Source organism: Salmo trutta, chromosome 14, assembly GCF_901001165.1.
Source record: "Salmo trutta chromosome 14, fSalTru1.1, whole genome shotgun sequence".
In the NCBI taxonomy this organism is placed as follows: Eukaryota; Metazoa; Chordata; class Actinopteri; order Salmoniformes; family Salmonidae; genus Salmo; species Salmo trutta.
The window spans coordinates 61,011,319-61,030,547 of NC_042970.1; the positions used below are offsets into that span (position 1 = coordinate 61,011,319).

The window sequence follows — 19,229 nt, forward strand, 5'->3', positions numbered from 1 at the left end:
AAAGAGGAGTGGGAGGCCCCGGTGCACAAATGAGCAAGTGGACAAGTACATTAGAGTGTCTAGTTTGAGAAACAGACGCCTCACAAGTCTTCAACTGGCAGCTTCATTAAATAGTACCCACAAAACACCAGTCTCAACGTCAACAGTGAAGAGCCAACTCCGGGATGCTGGCCTTCTAGGCAGAGTTGCAAAGAAAAATCAATATCTCAGACTGGCCAATAAAAAGAAAAGATTAAGATGTGCAACAGAACAGACACTGGACAGAGGAACTCTGCCTAGAAGGCCAGCATCCCGGAGTAAACTCTTCACTGTTGACGTTGAGACTGGTGTTTTGCGGGTATTATTTTATTGCTTCTTTAATCAGAACAACAGTTTTTAGCCGTGCTAACATAATTGCAAAAGGGTTTTCTAATGATGAATTAGCCTTTTTAAATGATAAACTTGGATTAGCTAACACAACGTGCCATTGGAACACAGGAGTGATGGTTGCTGATAATGGGCCTAAGTACGCCTATGTAGATATTCCAGAAAAGAATCAGCTGTTCCCAGCTACAATAGTCATTTACAACATTAACAATGTCTACACTGTATTTCTGATCAATTTGATGTTATTTTAATGGACCAAAAATGTGCTTATCTTTCAAAAACAAGGACATTTCTAAGTGACCCCAAACTTTTGAAAGGAAGTGTATCTGCACCTAAAAAAACACACAAAATGAATCTGCAGTAGTGTAATATACATACAGTCGTGGCCAAAAGTTGAGAATGACACAAATATTCATTTTCAAAGTCTGCTGCCTCAGTTTGTATGATGGCAATTTGCAAATACTCCAGAATGTTATGAAGAGTTATCAGATGAATTGAAATTAATTGCAGTCCCTCTTCGCCATGCAAATGAACTGAATCCCCCAAAAACATTTCCACTGCATTTCAGCCCTGCCACAAAAGGACCAGCTGACATGTCAGTGATTCTCTCGTTAACACAGGTGTGAGTGTTGACGAGGACAAGGCTGGAGATCACTCTGTCATGCTGATTGAGTTCGAATAACAGACTGGAAGCTTCAAAAGGAGGGTGGTGCTTGGAATCATTGTTCTTCCTCTGTCAACCATGTTTACCTGCAAGGAAACACGTGTCGTCATCATTGCTTTGCACAAAAAGGGCTTCACAGGCAAGGATATTGCTGCCAGTAAGATTGCACCTAAATCAACCATTTATCGGATCATCAAGAACTTCAAGGAGAGCGGTTCAATTGTTGTGAAGAAGGCTTCAGGGCGCCCAAGAAAGTCCAGCAAGCGCCAGGACCATCTCTTAAAGTTGATTCAGCTGCGGGATCGGGGCACCACCAGTACAGAGCTTGCTCAGGAATGGCAGCAGGCAGGTGTGAGTGCATCTACATGCACAGTGAGGCGAAGACTTTTGGAGGATGGCCTGGTGTCGAGAAGGGCAGCAAAGAAGCCACTTCTCTCCAGGAAAACCATCAGGGACAGACTGATATTCTGCAAAAGGTACAGGGATTGGACTGCTGAGGACTGGGGTAAAGTCATTTTCTCTGATGAATCCCCCTTCCGATTGTTTGGGCCATCCGGAAAAAAGCTTATCCAGAGAAGACCAGGTGAGCGCTACCATCAGTCCTGTGTCATGCCAACAGTAAAGCATCCTGAGACCATTCATGTGTGGGGTTGCTTCTCAGCCAAGGGAGTGGGCTCACTCACAATTTTGCCTAAGAACACAGCCATGAATAAAGAATGGTACCAACACATCCTCCGAGAGCAACTTCTCCCAACCATCCAGGAACAGTTTGGTGATGAACAATGCCTTTTCCACCATGATGGAGCACCTTGCCATAAGGCAAAAGTTATAACTAAGTGGCTCGGGGAACAAAACATCGATATTTGGGGTCCATGGCCAGGAAACTCCCCAGACCTTAATCCCATTTAGAACTTGTGGTCAATCCTCAAGAGGTTGGTGGACAAACAAAAACCCATAAATTCTGACAAACTCCAAGCATTGATTATGCAAGAATGGGCTGCCATCAGTCAGGATGTGGCCCAGAAGTTAATTGACAGCATGTCAGAGCGGATTGCAGAGGTCTTGAAAAAGAAGGGTCAACACTGCAAATATTGACTCTTTGCATCAAATTCATGTAATTGTCAATAAAAGCCTTTGATACTTATGAAATGCTTGTAATTATACTTCAGTATTCCATAGTAACATCTGACAAAAATATATAAAGACACTGAAGCAGCAAACTTTGTGGAAATTTATGTGTCATTCTCCAAACTTTTTGCCACAACTGTACATTCTTGCATCCATTTTTCTACACACAAACCAACTGATTTCTGAGGTGGCTCTTTTCCACATATGCAAGTTTGAGGTGTGAGTTGGGTAAATGTAATGGCTTGTAGAACTAAATCAAGTTATACATGGACACCGCATTAGGAAAAGCTTGTAGTGTATGTATGTCTGTTTTAACACAGATATAGCCTGAACATTCTGAGTGAACCATTGTCTGAAATAGATTGAACTGGTTTTGCCTTGAACAACTCAATTTTAATCTTTAACATATTCTCATGTTCCTTCTCCCACCAGGTGGTGCCCATGCCACACTGACGCACAGACCAGTGACCAACCAGCCAGAGATTAAAGTGGCCCTAAACATAAAGCGTCTCAGAGTAGGAGTGCTGATCTCAGATTAGTTTGCCTTTTAGAACAAAATTAATAAGATTATATGGACACATCCTAGATCTGCACTCCTACTCTGAGATGCTTTGTGGGATAAGGATACAGATCTAGGATCAGCTTATTCTCCCACTTTTCCCAACTTTGACTCCAAATGGACTTTTACTTCACATTGCCTCAGTCACAGGATTATCGTGTGCAAGCAGCCGTGGTGGAAAAAGTACTCAATTGTCATACCTTAATAGAAAATGACTCAAGTAAAAGTGAAAGTCACCCAGTAACATATTACTTGAGTAAAAGTCCAAAAGTATTTGGTTTTAAATAGACTTAAGTATCAAAAGTAAATGGAATTGCTAAAATGTACTTAAGTGTCAAAAGTAAAAGTATAAACCATTTCTAATTCCTAATAATAAGCAAACCAGATGGCACAATTTGAATATAAATGTTTTATTTGACAGATGGCCGGGGGCACACTCGAACCCTCAGACATAATTTACCAACTAAGCATTTGTGTTTAGTGAGTCCGCCAGATCAGAGGCAGTGCCCAGGGATGTCTTGAAAATGTGCAAATTGGACCATTTTCCTGTCAAAATGTAAGAAGTACTTTTGGGTGTCAGGGACAATGTATGGAGTAAAAAGTACATTATTTTCTTTAGGAATGTAGTGAAGTAAAATTAAAAGTTGGCAAAAATATAAATAGTAAAGTACAGATACCCCCAAAAACTACTTAAGTAGTACTTTCAAATATTTTTACTTAAGTACTTTACACCACTGGCAAGCAGTCTGCAAGAATCTCACTACAGGAGACTGAAAACATCCATACAAGACCAAAGGAGTCATGAATGTATTGTGATGCCACATTGTACAAAAGGATTCATGTCTTCTTTTTTTTCTGTGTAATACTTTGATGGGAATGGTTCTTTAATAAGGGAAATTGGCTAGAATTCCCCATATTAAACTCTTAACTGGGATTTCGACTAGGTATCCTCATCCCTTCTCAAAAAAAAAGTTTTATTTAACCCTTATTTTACCAGGTAAGTTGAACAGATTCACATTTACAGCAACGACCTGGGGAATAGTTACAGGGGAGAGGAGGGGGGGGATGAATGAGTCAATTGGAAGCTGGGGATGATTAGGTGGCCATGATGGTATGAGGGCCAGATTGGGAATTTAGCCAGGACATCAGGGTTAACACCCCTACTCTTATGATACGTGCCATGGTATGTTTAGGGACCACAGAGAGTCAGGACACCCGTTAAACTTTACATACCAAAGACAGCTTTCCACTCAATAATTGATGGATGTCAATGGCCAATGGAGGGCCGAAGCACTACAGTCTTCTTTGTGACTCTTTCCATTGGTTACTGGCTGTTAACATGACTTGAGTGTATGATACAACATAAAACAATATAACATTACTGTATTGAAGCAATCAGACATGTAGGGTCACAAATAGTGCAATACTGAACTGAATGGACTTACCCTATTGAATACCATACAAGATGATCAAAATGTATTTGCTCTGTCTCTTTAATTCCACTTGGTGTCTTATTTCTTTCAACTGTGTATGAATTGCATGCAGGGCACATAAATAAACTGCTATTTTAATCTGCTGTACAGCAGACTATCACTTATAATTTTAATTACTTTTGTAAAAAAATAAATAATAATAAAGCAAAGAATTTGCAGTCTCCATATTGAATTGGTTTGTCAGTTCATTAGTTGTAATAGAGAGACCTTTTTCAGGTTATCATGAAGAAGTTCAACCTCTCATACTCTTTCAATGAATTTGGAGTATCTAGGAAGATTGGCTTTAGGAGTAGATATTTTAGATGGTCAGGCTCAGATATATTCACTTTATTACTGTTACAAAAAGCAAGACAACTTGTAGTCCAATTCGTGGCTTTGCAAACTTCCAGTTGGGGCCAGTAATGGACCATTTAAGAGCCTTCATTTATATAGGCTACTTTGTGGACACAATCTAGGCCATTACGTAATTCATTGTCGAGCAGCACTGGAAAGATAATGTGTCACTACTATTATTTATGCTCATTTTTCATTACTGTATGCTCATTCTTTCTGCATTCTTTGTGTATATGTTTCAGTAATTACAAGTGATGATTGACATCTCAGAGAACAAACGAGCAACAACGTCACGGTAGGTCAGCCTATCCCTAAACAAATGACCGCATGGGGGAGGCGGGACTTCTGCCGATTCTGCCAGCGAGACTCAACAGAAACTAGTTGTATTAGACACACAGCTAGGCCTATTGATACAGTTCATGAATTGTAGGGACGGGGCTTTGTCTAGTTACAATTGCATAAAGTCACTGATAAACACAGTTTATTATTCAACTAGGATGTTAAGCCTGCAAGTTAATCGTTTTGGATAAAATGGGATTGGAGTTATCTAGATCTCGTCGGAGGTAAGATTTTTCATTGAGGTGTTGCTTTTTGTTGAAGTAATTCGATTAAAGTAGCCAAACTTGTAAGAATAACACTTTGGCATGAATTGATTTGAAAGCTGTTCAAATTGTATCATAAACGAATGCAACTTTATAAGTCGGCCTGACCATCTAAATCTGGTGTCGAATGGTGAAAACAACAACGAGATCTGAAAGGGGTTTTCGGTTCTATTGTGTTGCGAGTTCGCCCTCAACAGCGGGCTCTCTAGCCCAAATTACATTAACTTTTCATTAGAAGCACAACACAGTTCATAAATTATAAACTGGACTGATATTTTGTAGCCAGAATTGTTACGATAGGGCTTCGTGATTCTACGAATAACATTGCTCGCCCAACTTCAACTTATTTCCTTTGAGTCCAATTTTGATTGTTTGCAAAACTCACTGCATGTTCTGTTGGATTCAAATGTAAGAAGTGAAAACAGTGGTGCCTGGAGAAGTGGGTATACAAACATTTTGCCAAAATTATGCTAACATTTTTGTGAATAATTCTGAGAAACAGTGACATACACACCTAAAATGATAAATCCCATATTGGTATTTCAGTCAGGACAAGCTGTGCATGTAGGCTAAAGGCGTCCACATACTTCCCATCTGGAACAGTTCGTGCATATATTAAGACGACATGACGTTTTGGTCTTCCGCGAGTTTTTTCGGCTGTTCGTGCGCACATTTATTTTCTTGAGGCACGCGGAAGATAACGCCCCTTCATTAGTGATTGGTCAACCTTAGGGATTCTTCAATGAATTGTTTGTAATTCAAGGACTAATGGTTTTATGCAAAATAAATTACTTAAATACTACACCAAACATCTTAGTTAGATGTAAAATTGCCCAACTAGGCAAAAAAAGTTAAAATGAATGACATTTCTTCACTTATCTTAGATTAATTCAGGAAGTGTATCCGGCTAGGCGTTTCAAGATGCGTTTTTTTTCTTGTTTTTCAAGCGAAGGTCTTAAAAGGGAGTATGCAAAGCACCCTCGTTTGGTTCGCCTAGCCGAAGCATGCAGAAGGCTTAAAGGTGTCTGCATGCTTCCCGTCCGAAATAATAACATTTTGTGATGTTTTGGTCTTCAGCAAGGGTTTCTTCGGCTCTTCCTGCACACACATTTTGAGGCAAGCCGAATTTCGGTAGCCAAAGTCTACGCCCCTTTGTCGGTCATTGGTCAACAGTAGGGATTCTCAAATTTAAGTGTTTTTTTGTCATTCAACGATAGACGACTTTTTTCACTTGAGAAATACTGCACCAAAAAACGTTGTTGTATTTCAAATTGCGAGATTAAGATCTCCTCAGCTAAAAAGTAAAAATTAATGACAGATTTCTTGAGTTATTTAAGATCCATTCTGACGATTGGAGGAAGTGTATGGCTATGGCGCCTCATGATGGACAAACAGTTCATTTGCTTCTTTATTCTTGTTTTAATATAATGTTTTTTAAGGGAATATGCGAGCACACTCGTTTGGTTAGGTGCCAGCTGAACTGAAGCATGCAAAAGCCTTGATAGTTAGCCCTTGATCATGATTCCGTTCCTTTACATTTAACATAAGTCATTGGATGAAGGCGTCATCTGTACAGGGGAGTTGTGTTATGAGCCCCGACACTCGTTCTGAACTTTTTTATATATATATATATTTAACCAGGTAGGCCAGTTGAGAACAAGTTCCCATTTACAACTGCGACCTGGCCAAGATAAAGCAAAGCAGTGTGACACAAACAACAACACAGAGTTACACATGGATTAAACAAACATGCAGTCAATAATACAATAGAAAGGTATATATACAGTGTGTGCAAATGAGGTAGGGTGAGGCAATAAATAGGCCATAGTGGCGAAATAATTACAATATAGCAATTAAACACTGGGGTGATAGATGTGTAGAAGATGAGTGTGCAAGTAGAGATACTGGGGTGCAAAGGAGCAAAATAAATAACAGTATGGGGATGAGGTAGTTGGATGGGTTATTTACAGATGGGCTATGTACAGGTGCAGTGATCTGTGAGCTGCTCTGACAGCTGGTGCTTAAAGTTAGTGAGGAAGATATTAGTCTCCAGCTTCAGAGATTAAAAAAAAGAAAGAAGTGCAGTTCGTTCCAGTCATTGGCAGCAGAGAACTGGAAGGAAAGGCAGCCAAAGTAGGAATTGGCATTGGGGGTGACCAGTGAGATATACCTGCTGGAGCGCGTGCTTCGGGTGGGTGCTGCTTAACATGCATTGCTTGTGGTACAGTTTTGGAAGTATAATGACCTTATCTTTCATATCAGCGAGAAACGTTCAATTGATACACACCTTTTATAGGGTTAGTGTTAGTGTTCCCACAAGGCCATATCTCCGTGTTACAGCAAGTGTTTACAGAAGAAATACATAAGACAGAGGGACCACTGTGCTATTTAGCTATCTAGCGTGCTCCGAACACCTGTGTGTAACGGAAGAAGGCCGCTAGAAACGTCACATTGGCTACAACTGTGATAAAGCTGCTTAAAACAATGTGTATTTTGCATTTGTGAAATAATTTTGTTGGGATGTGAAAGTAAAGTGGTTTATGTTTCTAGGACCGTATTGCAATTAGATGGAGCATTTGGCTGTTTTGGCAGCCAGAGCCAGTCTACCTCTGAAAATAACATGAGGTCCTTTGACCTTTAGGAGTAACGGTAACGTTAGGCTTCTTAAGAGTACATCTTGGGACTGCTAATAGTAGATCTACTATTGAAACACATAAATAAGTCTGTCAACTGAGTCAGAAATTCACAGGTTTCAGATTTGCGCCATGTTTTTTTTCTCAAGTTTTCGCTCAAACACTTAAAAGAAAATAGAAGATCTAATGTTGTTGTTTTGCGTAAACCACATCAGGAGACAACTTTTGAGATCTGGGAAAAATCTAAGACATTTTGTATTTTTTAATGTAGTTACCCTTTATTTCAAGGGCTCTGGTACCTAACAATGTGGTTAGTGGTGTTTCTGTAGCACATGAGATGGAGTTTGCAAAACAAATGGCTGCTGGATTGATAATAATAATCATGATATTATTTTGTAAGGTAGGCATAGGCTACATTGTTGCTAGTTAATGTTTAATTGAGAAGGTTTTTGGGAAAGCCTTTCCATCTACCTGAGGACGTTTAGGCCTATCATTAGCATTGCTATATTTTTCCTGTTCCTTAATTGTTTGAAACCTGGACATTTGATTTCATATTATGAGGCATTTCTAACCTTGTTCAAAGTAGCCTATAGCCAAAATTCCACCATAGAAATGTGGAGGCAATTTATTTTATAAAACTTTCCTCATATGCGTTCTCCTGTTCAATTGGTTTTCTTTCCACTTTCTTTCATTGTCTAGCAGCCAAAGGCATTGTCTTAGTCATATTAGCAACCCATGATGGTTGTTTCATCTTTAGATCCCTTTCTACATTTCAAATGGATATTTCTGTCTCTGATGGTATGCATCCTGGGCATGATATGTATCCTGGACATTAAGAAGTGAGTATACGCAATGGCCACTGAAAAATAAATGGTTATACACCGTATACTTGCGTATACCCTCCACTACACCACTGAGTATGCCTTCTCAAATTGGCTAAGTTTGCTCTACAAGACATTTTGTGTAGTTTCTAATGAAACTGTCCTAAGTATGTAGGCTGTCGCTAAAAATTGTGTTTTGATAGTGTAATAATGATAACATAGTGATATCATCATCACTATGCTATCAAAATAAGTCTCATACACACAAGCGTACATGAGGACAATTTGTCAACTGTTCTAGCTGGTACCTGTGTAAGGGTTTGGGTTATATTGAAGCCATGTCTGTTTCTTCTACCTAGTGTGGCAGTGCTAACCTTGACAGTCCAGCTGTTGTCTTCATCAGCCTACAATGCGGTACTTTTGATTTCAGACTTTTGGAGAAACACCTGCTAAGTACATCTGCGTATAGCTCGCTGATGTGTTGCGTGTTTGAGATGTCAAACACAGTGACTTGTGAAGTGGTTTATCGGCCATGAGAAAACGAATCTGACAGAAAAGCTCAACTTTGGGGGGGAAAAAAGGTGTAGTTTTCTCCAGGATAGACCTTGGTATTTCAAAAGGCAGCCAAGAATACAGTAGCCTAGATTATCATTCAAACTGAGTTCACAATGCAAAATCATCTCCTTATTCTTGGTCAAGTCAAGATCCCTTTTTGTTTTGGGGACTTAATTTTTCAGAAAACCTATGAGGATCCCTACAAAAAATGGCTATGGGAACAAGGGAAGTGCTGTGGTCCTTTGGCTCCAATAATCCTTCCACTCATGAACATGCCTAAAATGCTCATAACTGGCAACCAATACTAGAATGCATACCCTCCTCATATGGCTAAAATAAATAGCATTTGTATTGCCAAGCGCCTGGGAAGACAAGCTTAAGGGTGATTTGTTTGGCCAGATTAGCTCCTTTTATCTGAATTTGCAAAAGTGCCTGTCAGCACTCAAGCCCGCTCAATGGGGCTCCAAGTTTCTTTACCAGAGGCAGCTAATTAAAAAGCATAGCTTTTGTTTCCACTCAGTTTTCTAATCCTGTTCCTGGAATGCTGGACAGCTGAGACGAGCCAAGCCCGTTTATAGATGCAGCCCACACTCCGGAGCAGTGTATTCAGTGTATTTTATGTATGCATTAAGGTACCCTTAAGCAGGCCAGGGAAAGTCGTTCCCTCTGCAAGGTGTTCACTGTAGATGAAAGTAATCCACAAATCCCTATCTGCATTCCCCTTTTCCTCCTCCCCACTCTTGATGTTTGAAAACCCAGAGTACTTCTTACTGTAGGGCATTGGAGTGTAATGTTAGCTGGATCTTGTTTGCGAGTCGAGGTTCTCTACTTATCTCCATATTCCCCACCTCTTTGTACTCCTGCTTCTTTGGTTCCCCCAGGGAGGTTAAATAATTGGAGTGTGTTCTCATCGCCAGTATCCTACATGGCAGGGAAGATCATGTGCATAGTTTGCATGATTATAGATAATTGAGTGAGAGAGAATCAATCCGGATGTGTTTTGTGTTCCTCCAAACAAGGTCAAGAGAGGAAGGACTAAGTGTCATACTCCTGTAGACTAAACAAGTTATCCTTTTGTCCTTCACTTGACCTTTTACTTACCCTGCCCAGTAGTGTACTGTACATATATTTCAATTCCTAACCAGGTGTCTGCAACGTTGTGCCGCACACTTTTCTTTCTCTATACACAAATCCTGTCTGGTGCAGAACAGGAAAATGGCCACTGGCGATAGGAGAGTCTGCACATCGAATCATCCACATGTGTAACCTGAGTGCAGGCCAGCTTGTAGACCTATTTCAATGTGCATGACTAGAAAGGCTGCATGATAGTGTTACAGACAAGGGGTTTTAGAACTGGGTAAACACATTTTAAAACGGCCTTTATCAGCTCTGTTATGACCCGGTATCAGGTAACAAGGGAATGCATGGACGCAGACTGGGATTAGCGAGCCGGGGCCATCTGTGCGAAGGACAGTGGTAGCCAGGCCTTTTCTTGGTGTCCCTGCACGGAGTCCGGAAGTCTATGCTGGAACCCCCGTTGACGTCCTTATGCATCTGGGCCACCCTGGGGTCTTTAATGATTTGATTTCACCATGGAGCTGGAGGGAGGAGCTGCCTCCACAATCATCTCCCTTCATTCCCAATTCTCCATACTACAGGAGAAAGGAGACTGTGGCCAGGCAGGCGCCACACCTCCGTAAACTCCACAGAGAGTTAAGTTGCAGGTCGATTAAGAAACATCTCCTTCCCCATGATAGCAGCGGAGAGCCCTAAAGAGGTGATGCCAGCTCGGGGAAAGGCCTCTCACTTCTGCTCTACTGATCGCGGTGACATTTAAGCGTGAATCACCTGGTCTTAGCACCCTGCTTTGCCAGCCCAGCTAGTCAGTCACAGGGGCCATAGCCCTTGCGGGGTGAAAAATGGGATTAACAGGTTTACCAGTGCAGACTGCTTTATTCGCTCATCTTGTTTGTGTGTTTAATCTATTATTAGCTGTAATTACTATACGGCGACTGTGGGCCTGCGTGGTGTCTGGGCTGGCTCCATAAACTGGTCAGGTGACTTAGGTCACAGACCCACGGTCAAGGTTTAAGTTCAGTTAAGTGGATTGGCTTAATTTAAGTGAAGGATTTAAACCAATGAAATATTTAAATACTGAAGCAACCTTTTGATGAACTTTTAGCTTTTCGAAGAATAAATCATTTCTGGTGTGTAATATGTCAGCATTTCTTCATAGCTATGGCTCTGTGGGTCCTTGGAGAAATAACAATGACTTGAATCAACACTACTGCTATTCTAATATGCTTCTGTAAGGAAGGATAACATTTAGCCTACTCTTCTGTTGTAACCCCATTCCCAGTCTCTGTAGCAGTTTGGAGCCTCTACGCTATCATCTGAAATTCTCTCTAGCCAGCACCACAGACTCCCAAGGGAGTGGATCAAGCTGCTGGCAAGGCCTTTCCCAAACATGCAGCCATCTGCCTCGACACCTGACACCATAGCCCACACTGCAATCCAGTTCGACTTCTCCTCAGAGACACGTTTGTTTCTATTAAAGACTGTTTAAAAACTGACGACCAAGCATTATCACCACCAATAGAATAGATAGCCCATCTCCATTCATAAGTCATCCACACGTTCCTTTCTTTTCTGGGTGAAAATAATCTATTGACAACATGTTTATTATTTGAAAATGGCTGTGGACTGCTATGGATGTGGACCACTCAAGTGTGCCTGAATGCTTGTGCTTTGGCTGGGGAAGCTTTTAATCAACCTCCAATCGCAGTACCTACTGGATGCGTTGCAAATTAAATGTGACAAATGGATGCTGTGTGCTTTTTTTTGTTGCTGACAAGTATAATTGAGGACTTTGGGCCTTGGTACATTCATTTGTTTAATTGGTTTGTGCAAAGGGAATTTTTGACTGATGTACTGAGAGTTTATTTTCGTAACATTTTAATTTGGCTGAATGTATGGTTATTGAATCTTTGAGTTAGTAGTAATAATAGGCCAAGGCTGATACAGTTGCTAAGTACACCCTTTGTTTCCAGAGTGCTCAGTATAGGTAATTTTAAGATCTAAGACATTTTTGAACTTTACATCAGACTACTAACAAAGACAAGTGCAACGTTGCTCAAAACGAACTGTGTTCAAAGTAGACAGCCACCTTTAATTTCCCCAAGGTTGAAGGCGTTTTCAGGATGTCAGCAAACGCCTCCGGGTGAAAATGTGAAGAATTTCACCTCTTAATAAACCTCTAATTGACAGGCACTTCCTCGGTTGGCGTCCACTGGGGAACCACAAAACAATGAATCGAGCTTGATAGGTCTATGGAAAAGAAAGAGCAGACTTATGCTATTGTAGAAACACCTGCCAAAAGGTTGGTGAAGCAACACCATTTGTTGTCATGGAGGTGTATGCTGTAGAAAAGCAATCAAAAGACAGACTGTGGGTTTATTTAGTGTTATGGCACTTGGAGGCCTTCGTAACTATTGAGTATCGATGAGCTACAAAGCAGTAGAGTGGGTGTCTACAGAGACGAGCATCTGGGGCTTGTCTTAACTGGTCAAATCAAGAAAGGTTAGCACATTTGGTCACCTTCTCGTTTTAAGTTATCTATTGGATCTTGACAGCTGTGCTGACAAGTTTCTTGTGTCTCTCTTTAACACTTTAGTAATGGATTTGAGGATTGGGCAAGGCTTTTTTCAGATGACAGTTTCAGTGACAATGGTTCTGCAATTATTAGTGAATGACAAGCGACTTTGTTGTTGTATTAATGCATACATTAGCCCTTGGGGTACATTACTCTCCATTTCTATGCTTTGCGTTGTATTTGTTTGCTCGATTTACTAATCGTAGTTTATTACATTTAGTCCCTCAGAGCTATCAACTCCAAATGAGAATCCCACAGTTTGTGTTATTTCAGCAACGACATGGGAACCATTTAGTATTTCCATTTTTCATTGCCAGAGGAGACAATAACTTTCGAGCCATTTGTCTAAGAATTAATGAGGATGTAGACTAAATGTCCTTGCGATGACAATGGAGTACAAATTATGTTGTTTGTGGCCTACGATTCCCTCCATATTACACTGATGTGATTTCCCATGACATTTCTATTTTTCTTTGTGGGTTTTGTTTGTGTGGGTGGATGATGAGCCGTGTATCCTAAATGAATTTATGTAATCCTCCTTAACCTTTCTCTTGTGCTGTAAAGGAAGATTTGTTTGCTCTGACTGCTTTAATATGAAAGTATTGTTATTCTTTGTAATTTACAGTGGATGGTGATAAATAATAGTGCAACAATATCCTTTTTCTGGAATACACTATCATTAGAATGATTTTTGGGATAACGACAGCATGACACTGGGTGGGTTATGGCATTGTTAGACCCATTTGTAGACAGCAACAAATTTCATGGGGTGGCAGATGGACTCATGATTTTGGGGGTCAAGGTGCAAGTGCCCTCAATGTGGCTGACCCACGTCTGTCAATTATAGTTTTAAATTCAATCAATGATTTGCCTAGTTAATTAAAGGTTAAAATAAAAAAATCAGAAGGCTGCGATAAAGCCTTTTCTGTTTGTTTGGCTCCCAGAGCGATGTATTCACCTAATCCCTATAGGATGCTGACGCCGAACTATGATAGGTCACTCACATAACCCTTGTATAACCCCGGGAATCCTCCAATTCTCTGAGGACTTGCATGTCAAAAGTAAAAGTCCTGTAAATGACCAATCACTGCCCTGAAGTTCTCCCTTTAGTGTCGCTAAGTTGCAGGGCCTGATTTACTAAGTCTTTATAAGGGCTTGCACCTGTACAGCTGTCTTCCAAATTAAATATTTGTAAACGATTAAGAGGGAATAAAAATGTTCTTATAAGTGTCATTTGGCTTAATGACCTTTCATGACTGAAACATTTTAAAGGGCAAGGGCTAAAATAAAGGATACCATGCAAAAGTAGTCACATTTTTCAATCTTTCAGATAAAAAAACGAAGCCCACCTTACCAGTTATTTTCATATAAAGTCAGAAAAGCAAAGTCTGCCATGTCATTGACTCAGAAGTCAAGCTTGTGATAACCTCTCTGGCCATGCTACGGTTAACTGCAGCTCCTCTGAGGCGAGACAACCTGGGGGAATGTGTTGTGTTTTCTCCGGCCCAGAGCAGAAGGGGCTTACTGGCCCCAGCCTCGGAACGGGAGATAAAAAGAAGATTACCGGCCTTCCCTCCCTGCATTCCTTCCCCTCATTGAGGCGAAAGTGCCATCTCAATAGGAAGGCCGTTGGAAGCCGTCTGGGATCTGCTTTGACATTCCTGGATCACTTGACTCTTTTATCTCCACTGATATCGTTTATGAATTGGGATGGGAAGTCATCTCATCAAGTGCTGGCGAGCAGAGCTGGCTGAGGGAAATGATGGGTGTGCTGATATTGGCAGGAAGTTGTTTGTCGCTGGTAGTTTTAAAGGACGAGTACTAGCAAACACAAACACAGTCTTGAATTTTTTTGGCAGATAATTCGAAAGGTAGAAAAAGATGACACCATATTGGTGGTTCAGCTATTATAGGAACCAAGAAGGACTTAGTTGGTTGGAGGATAGTGCTTGGAACACCAAGGGTGTGGGTTTGATTCCCTTTTTGGCCACATGTACTGGAGGCCTAAGTGGCTTTGGATGCTAAACAACCATATTGCCCTAATGGTTTTGATTACTGTCACAGTGGTGGCTTGCATGTTAGAGGAATGATTTGAATCTGACAATTTCGTCTTATTCAGGTGTCGTGACGTTGTATTAGTTAATGTGACGACTGTTGCTCATCGAATGATTAACGGTTTATAATTGCGTGATTAAATGAATTAAGCAATGAATCAAGCAATTATTAACTCATTAACCTGGGGCACCATGGGAACATTGTTTTGATTGAGTTTCTATTTCCCAAATTAACTCAAAGGATATCAGAATATCGATTACAACAGTCGCTAAATTAATCAATTTCCTCTACAGTCTCATAATCTGAAAGTCGTATAATCCGGGAATCTGCACGGACCCGGGCTTTACCACTGAATTTACCACACCAATCTTAGTTGATTATTTATTTACTAGCAAGCTAAAATGATGATAAAAATGCACATACACAAAACACAGTCTAGCTATTGATTAGGACTTAGTATAACGGGCCAACACACTATGGCGCTTGTTACCCAAAATGGGGATTTTAAAGAGAGAGAAAGAAAGGAAGTACACGAGAGAAATATACATTTGGGTTCATTTGTCAGTCATGCTTATTTAAAATTAGCCTTGCCCCGAACTGCCGCTCTTATGGGTCAGAATATAATGATGTAATTACGTGTTGGAGTTCTCAGGTGGGAAGCTCCGCGTGGGTCGTTTAGGCTTCTAAATGCCGCAGTTCTCCGGCGCAACTCTCTGGTTGTCCTCACGATGTCAGTGTCCTTCTTGGCTAAGTGGTCTGATCCTCACCCTTGATCGGAAAGGGGTCTTCTGAGGACAGACAGCTCTGTAGCTCAGAGCTCACAGCTTCGGCTCGAATGGTGTCGATACCACGATTCAATGGAGAGTGGAGGCTGGGTGGTTCGGCTTGAATTCACCCGCTTAGACACAGCTACTCGTCCGTAGCTCGTGTAGAAAAATATTTCTTTGTCTTCAACCTTGTGTTTCGTTTTGGGGTTCGTCGACTTTGTTAGACCTTAGCTGCAGCTTGGGGTCAATAGTCTTCCATGTTAATTCTTCACTCTCCTGTCTTATACCCTCGGGTCAGAAGTGGGTGTAACAGCCTTTAGGGCAATTCTCTGGGCGGACCAAGTAAAGGGGGCAAGGCTTAGATTTGGCTAAAAATCCGATTTTAGACACTAATTTCACATTTCATCTTTATCAAAACATTCTGTTTGATTTGGATATTTTCCAAACAGCGTACAATGTATAAACATCAGGCATATACTGGGAAAACTCTTAAAGGTACAATGTTTTCATAATAACGTCATCTCTTAACCTTTAAAAACAAATACAAAAGTTACATACATTTTAATATTCCACTTTTCGTCATAACCACCATTGTGGCTGACGGAAACCATTGTTCCAAAGTCCCTTTATTGCATGTTTAATGTTCTGAGGCCAGTTCTCCATTGTTAGGACAAAGGAATTTCTCTGTATTATGGGCATGAGGTGTCATAAAACCCCCACATCTTCAGACCCCTAGATCTCTCCTCCTCTGTTGGGGGTTTGGGAGATAATCTGTAGGGTGGTGGTCTCCTGTACCCTGACCTGATCAGGACAGTCATGACACAGGCTATCAGACTAATGCATGACTACCAACTAGGGCCGGGTGATGTATAGAATTATACATCGCCACTCACAACAAAGACGAACGGCAACTTCTTCCTTTCCGACAAGCAGTTTCAACTCGCTATTTGCATTTGAGGTTTGGTCCAACAGAGTCGTTCATATGGACACCGAAACGCTTAGACACTATTTTACTGTAATAGATGAGGACTTAACCTTTCTGATGATACCCTTTTTATGTGTCAACTATCAACATGTAGAACAGAGCAGAACCTACTAAAACGAGAGTATCAATGAACATGACTGTGGAAAAGGTATGCTTAGTTTCTGTCGTGCGTGGCATTGCGGTTCCACGTACCGCTAGCATCATTTTAGCCACAAACTGATGTGCTAGCTGTCTAGTCTGTTTTTATAAATTAGCATAAAAATACACATTTATGTAAGGAATTGGCAACTCGTTCTGAGAAATAAGGATCTTCTTGTCCAGGTAGGCCACTTGATTTCAATATCTTAAAGTGAACAGGCTATGTTGTTCAAACAGTTGGAAATGGACAGGAGGCTCTATTCATAACAGTTCAAATGTTCTACCTCGTTAGCAAGCAAATAGATCCACGTTGTCTAGACTTCTATAAAGATGAGCTGTCTACTCACAAGCACGTGGCCTTGTGCTCGAGGGCTTGTGTATGAGACCTGTGTTCTACAATGCCTGCTACAACAAGTTGGACATTATTAGTGGATGCGCATGGTTCTGGTTAAATTTGTAACCAAAAATCAAAATTTTCATAGACATACTTGAAAGACAGATCAGTGATTGTTGAAAAAAAAAAAAGCAGATTAATAATGAAACTATTTGTGGGTGTTATTATTGTGGAATGCTTATATTTAGCCTAGGTATAATATTACATGCCCTGAATTCATTAGATTATTCCTGACTGTTTGAAATGCAGTGCATTGACCTTTATTTGTCCAACAGCTTATTTAGAGAAAACGTTACAGAAATTGAGATGTATACCATAAGTTTGAAAAAAATCAAAATATGATTTTTAGGCCATATCACCAGCCCTACTACCAACCAGCTAGAGTCATGAGACCTCATGACCGATGTTTCGTTATGTAGTCATTTACCAACAGTGTGAACTACTCCTAGTGGCTTTGGATTGGTATCGAGTATTGTTTCTGTTGTCATGCTTTTTTAATTACAGTTTCCCTATAGGTTTTAAAATCTTCTGTTTTGTTTACACCATCTGTGTATTTTGGTTATTTTTCTGATCCACATGTCTTTCAAATCTCCAAACGTTTATCCCTGCCACCACACTAAACTGTTTACTCACTGTTTGCTGCTCCCAAAAGGGATTTTGTAAGAAGCTTTGGGGATACAATAACACATTTCTTTTGGTACCGACCCTTTGAAATGTTATTGCGTAACTAAGTCTTCTAAATCTTCTTCACTTTTGGGAGCAGCTGCTCTGCTACCTTTTGGATGTGTTTGTAGAGGGTCCTCAGCAAGAGATTTGATTTCACATAGGCTTTTTTATGGATTGAATTCATAATTCATGGTTTACGTATTGCCTTACTATAACAGCTTCACATACCAAAAAAACTGTTTTTCTCTTGTTGCTGGCATTGCACTCAATTCTGCCACACGCATCCAGCCGGATAACATTGACACTAAGTTGACCCCGCTAACCAGGAAGCCCATCGATATCCCATTTCGGCCATCCACTCGAAGCCATTCCGGCAACTGTGGAAACGATATAGTGAACATGCTAACTGTGCTCATCGCCCTCGCGACGAACCGCTGATGAACCGGCGCCGTCACATGGGGGAGTACCCCGTTCGACAAAGGGAACCATTAAATGGAAGACGACCCAGTCCTCTTCGAGGTTAATTGGAATTATGGTCACTAATCAAGTGCGGCGACGTAGACCCGGGAGCAGTTTCAACAGGTTTAGTTAGTTGCAACGGCAGAGAATGGGTAATGACCGGAATCACCATATAACATGACCTTTGCGTAGTTTGCTATAGTAATCACTCCCAATAGTACGACTTTTTATTGATTTAGGATGATGGTGTCTTCATACGTGATTATTCAATGGTCATTTCTGGCCAACAAGGCCATGAACACTCATAGGCCATAGGTCAAATCGCAGAAAGAGCCACTGTGGTGGCACTGTTCAAATTCCCACCATAATGGGCAGAAATGCTCTTCTGATTATCATTCGTGGGGAAAGGGTTTTCGTGTGTGTTAAGGCTATCTATGGGGCTAGTCTATTCATGTGTGATATAGACATCTAGCATAAATGTCTGAAAATCTTGGCTCTCATCTGCATGGTCCATGTGTTGTTGGATTGCTGGGTCATAATGTGCGAATTTGTCGTAATTGGAAAATCGTGTGTTGAGTGGGTGTTTGTGTTACTAGACTAGACTGTTGTGTTTTGGTGTCTGGTTTATATATGGTGTGTGTGTGGGAGCAGGGATTTGTAGGGCTGACTAATCCTCCCTTACTCAGCACTCATTGTGCACTTTCAGAGTAGAGCAAACGGCCCCAAAACACACACAGGCATTTGAACTAGTAATGTAACACCAGAAAAATATTTTATTGTTATAGTCGTCACTGCCTTGAACTATTCTGCTGTATATAACAAGTCAGCATTTCCCAAAAGCCTCATGTGCTCTTTTCCCCTCTTTCTTTCCTAACCGAGGATACACATTTTTATCTGACTGCCTGCCTCCTTTAAAAAGTCAAGTCTTGCAGACTACATGAGATCATTAGCTCTGAAAG

The 19,229-nt window shown here is 40.8% G+C and overlaps 1 protein-coding gene and 1 pseudogene across 1 annotated transcript in view; both read left to right on the forward strand.

The window, feature by feature from the left end:
• Nucleotides 1-3,688, forward strand: part of LOC115208518 (uncharacterized) — a 48,311-nt gene extending 44,623 nt beyond the window's left edge. Inside the window, exon 21 of the mRNA XM_029776644.1 lies at nucleotides 2,591-3,688. The gene's annotated coding sequence lies outside the window, so the exon portion shown is untranslated. The remainder of the gene's footprint in view (nucleotides 1-2,590) is intronic.
• A 1,196-nt stretch (nucleotides 3,689-4,884) lies between these two features.
• The window catches only part of LOC115208519 (signal-induced proliferation-associated 1-like protein 2), a 110,437-nt pseudogene continuing 96,092 nt past the window's right edge, over nucleotides 4,885-19,229 (forward strand).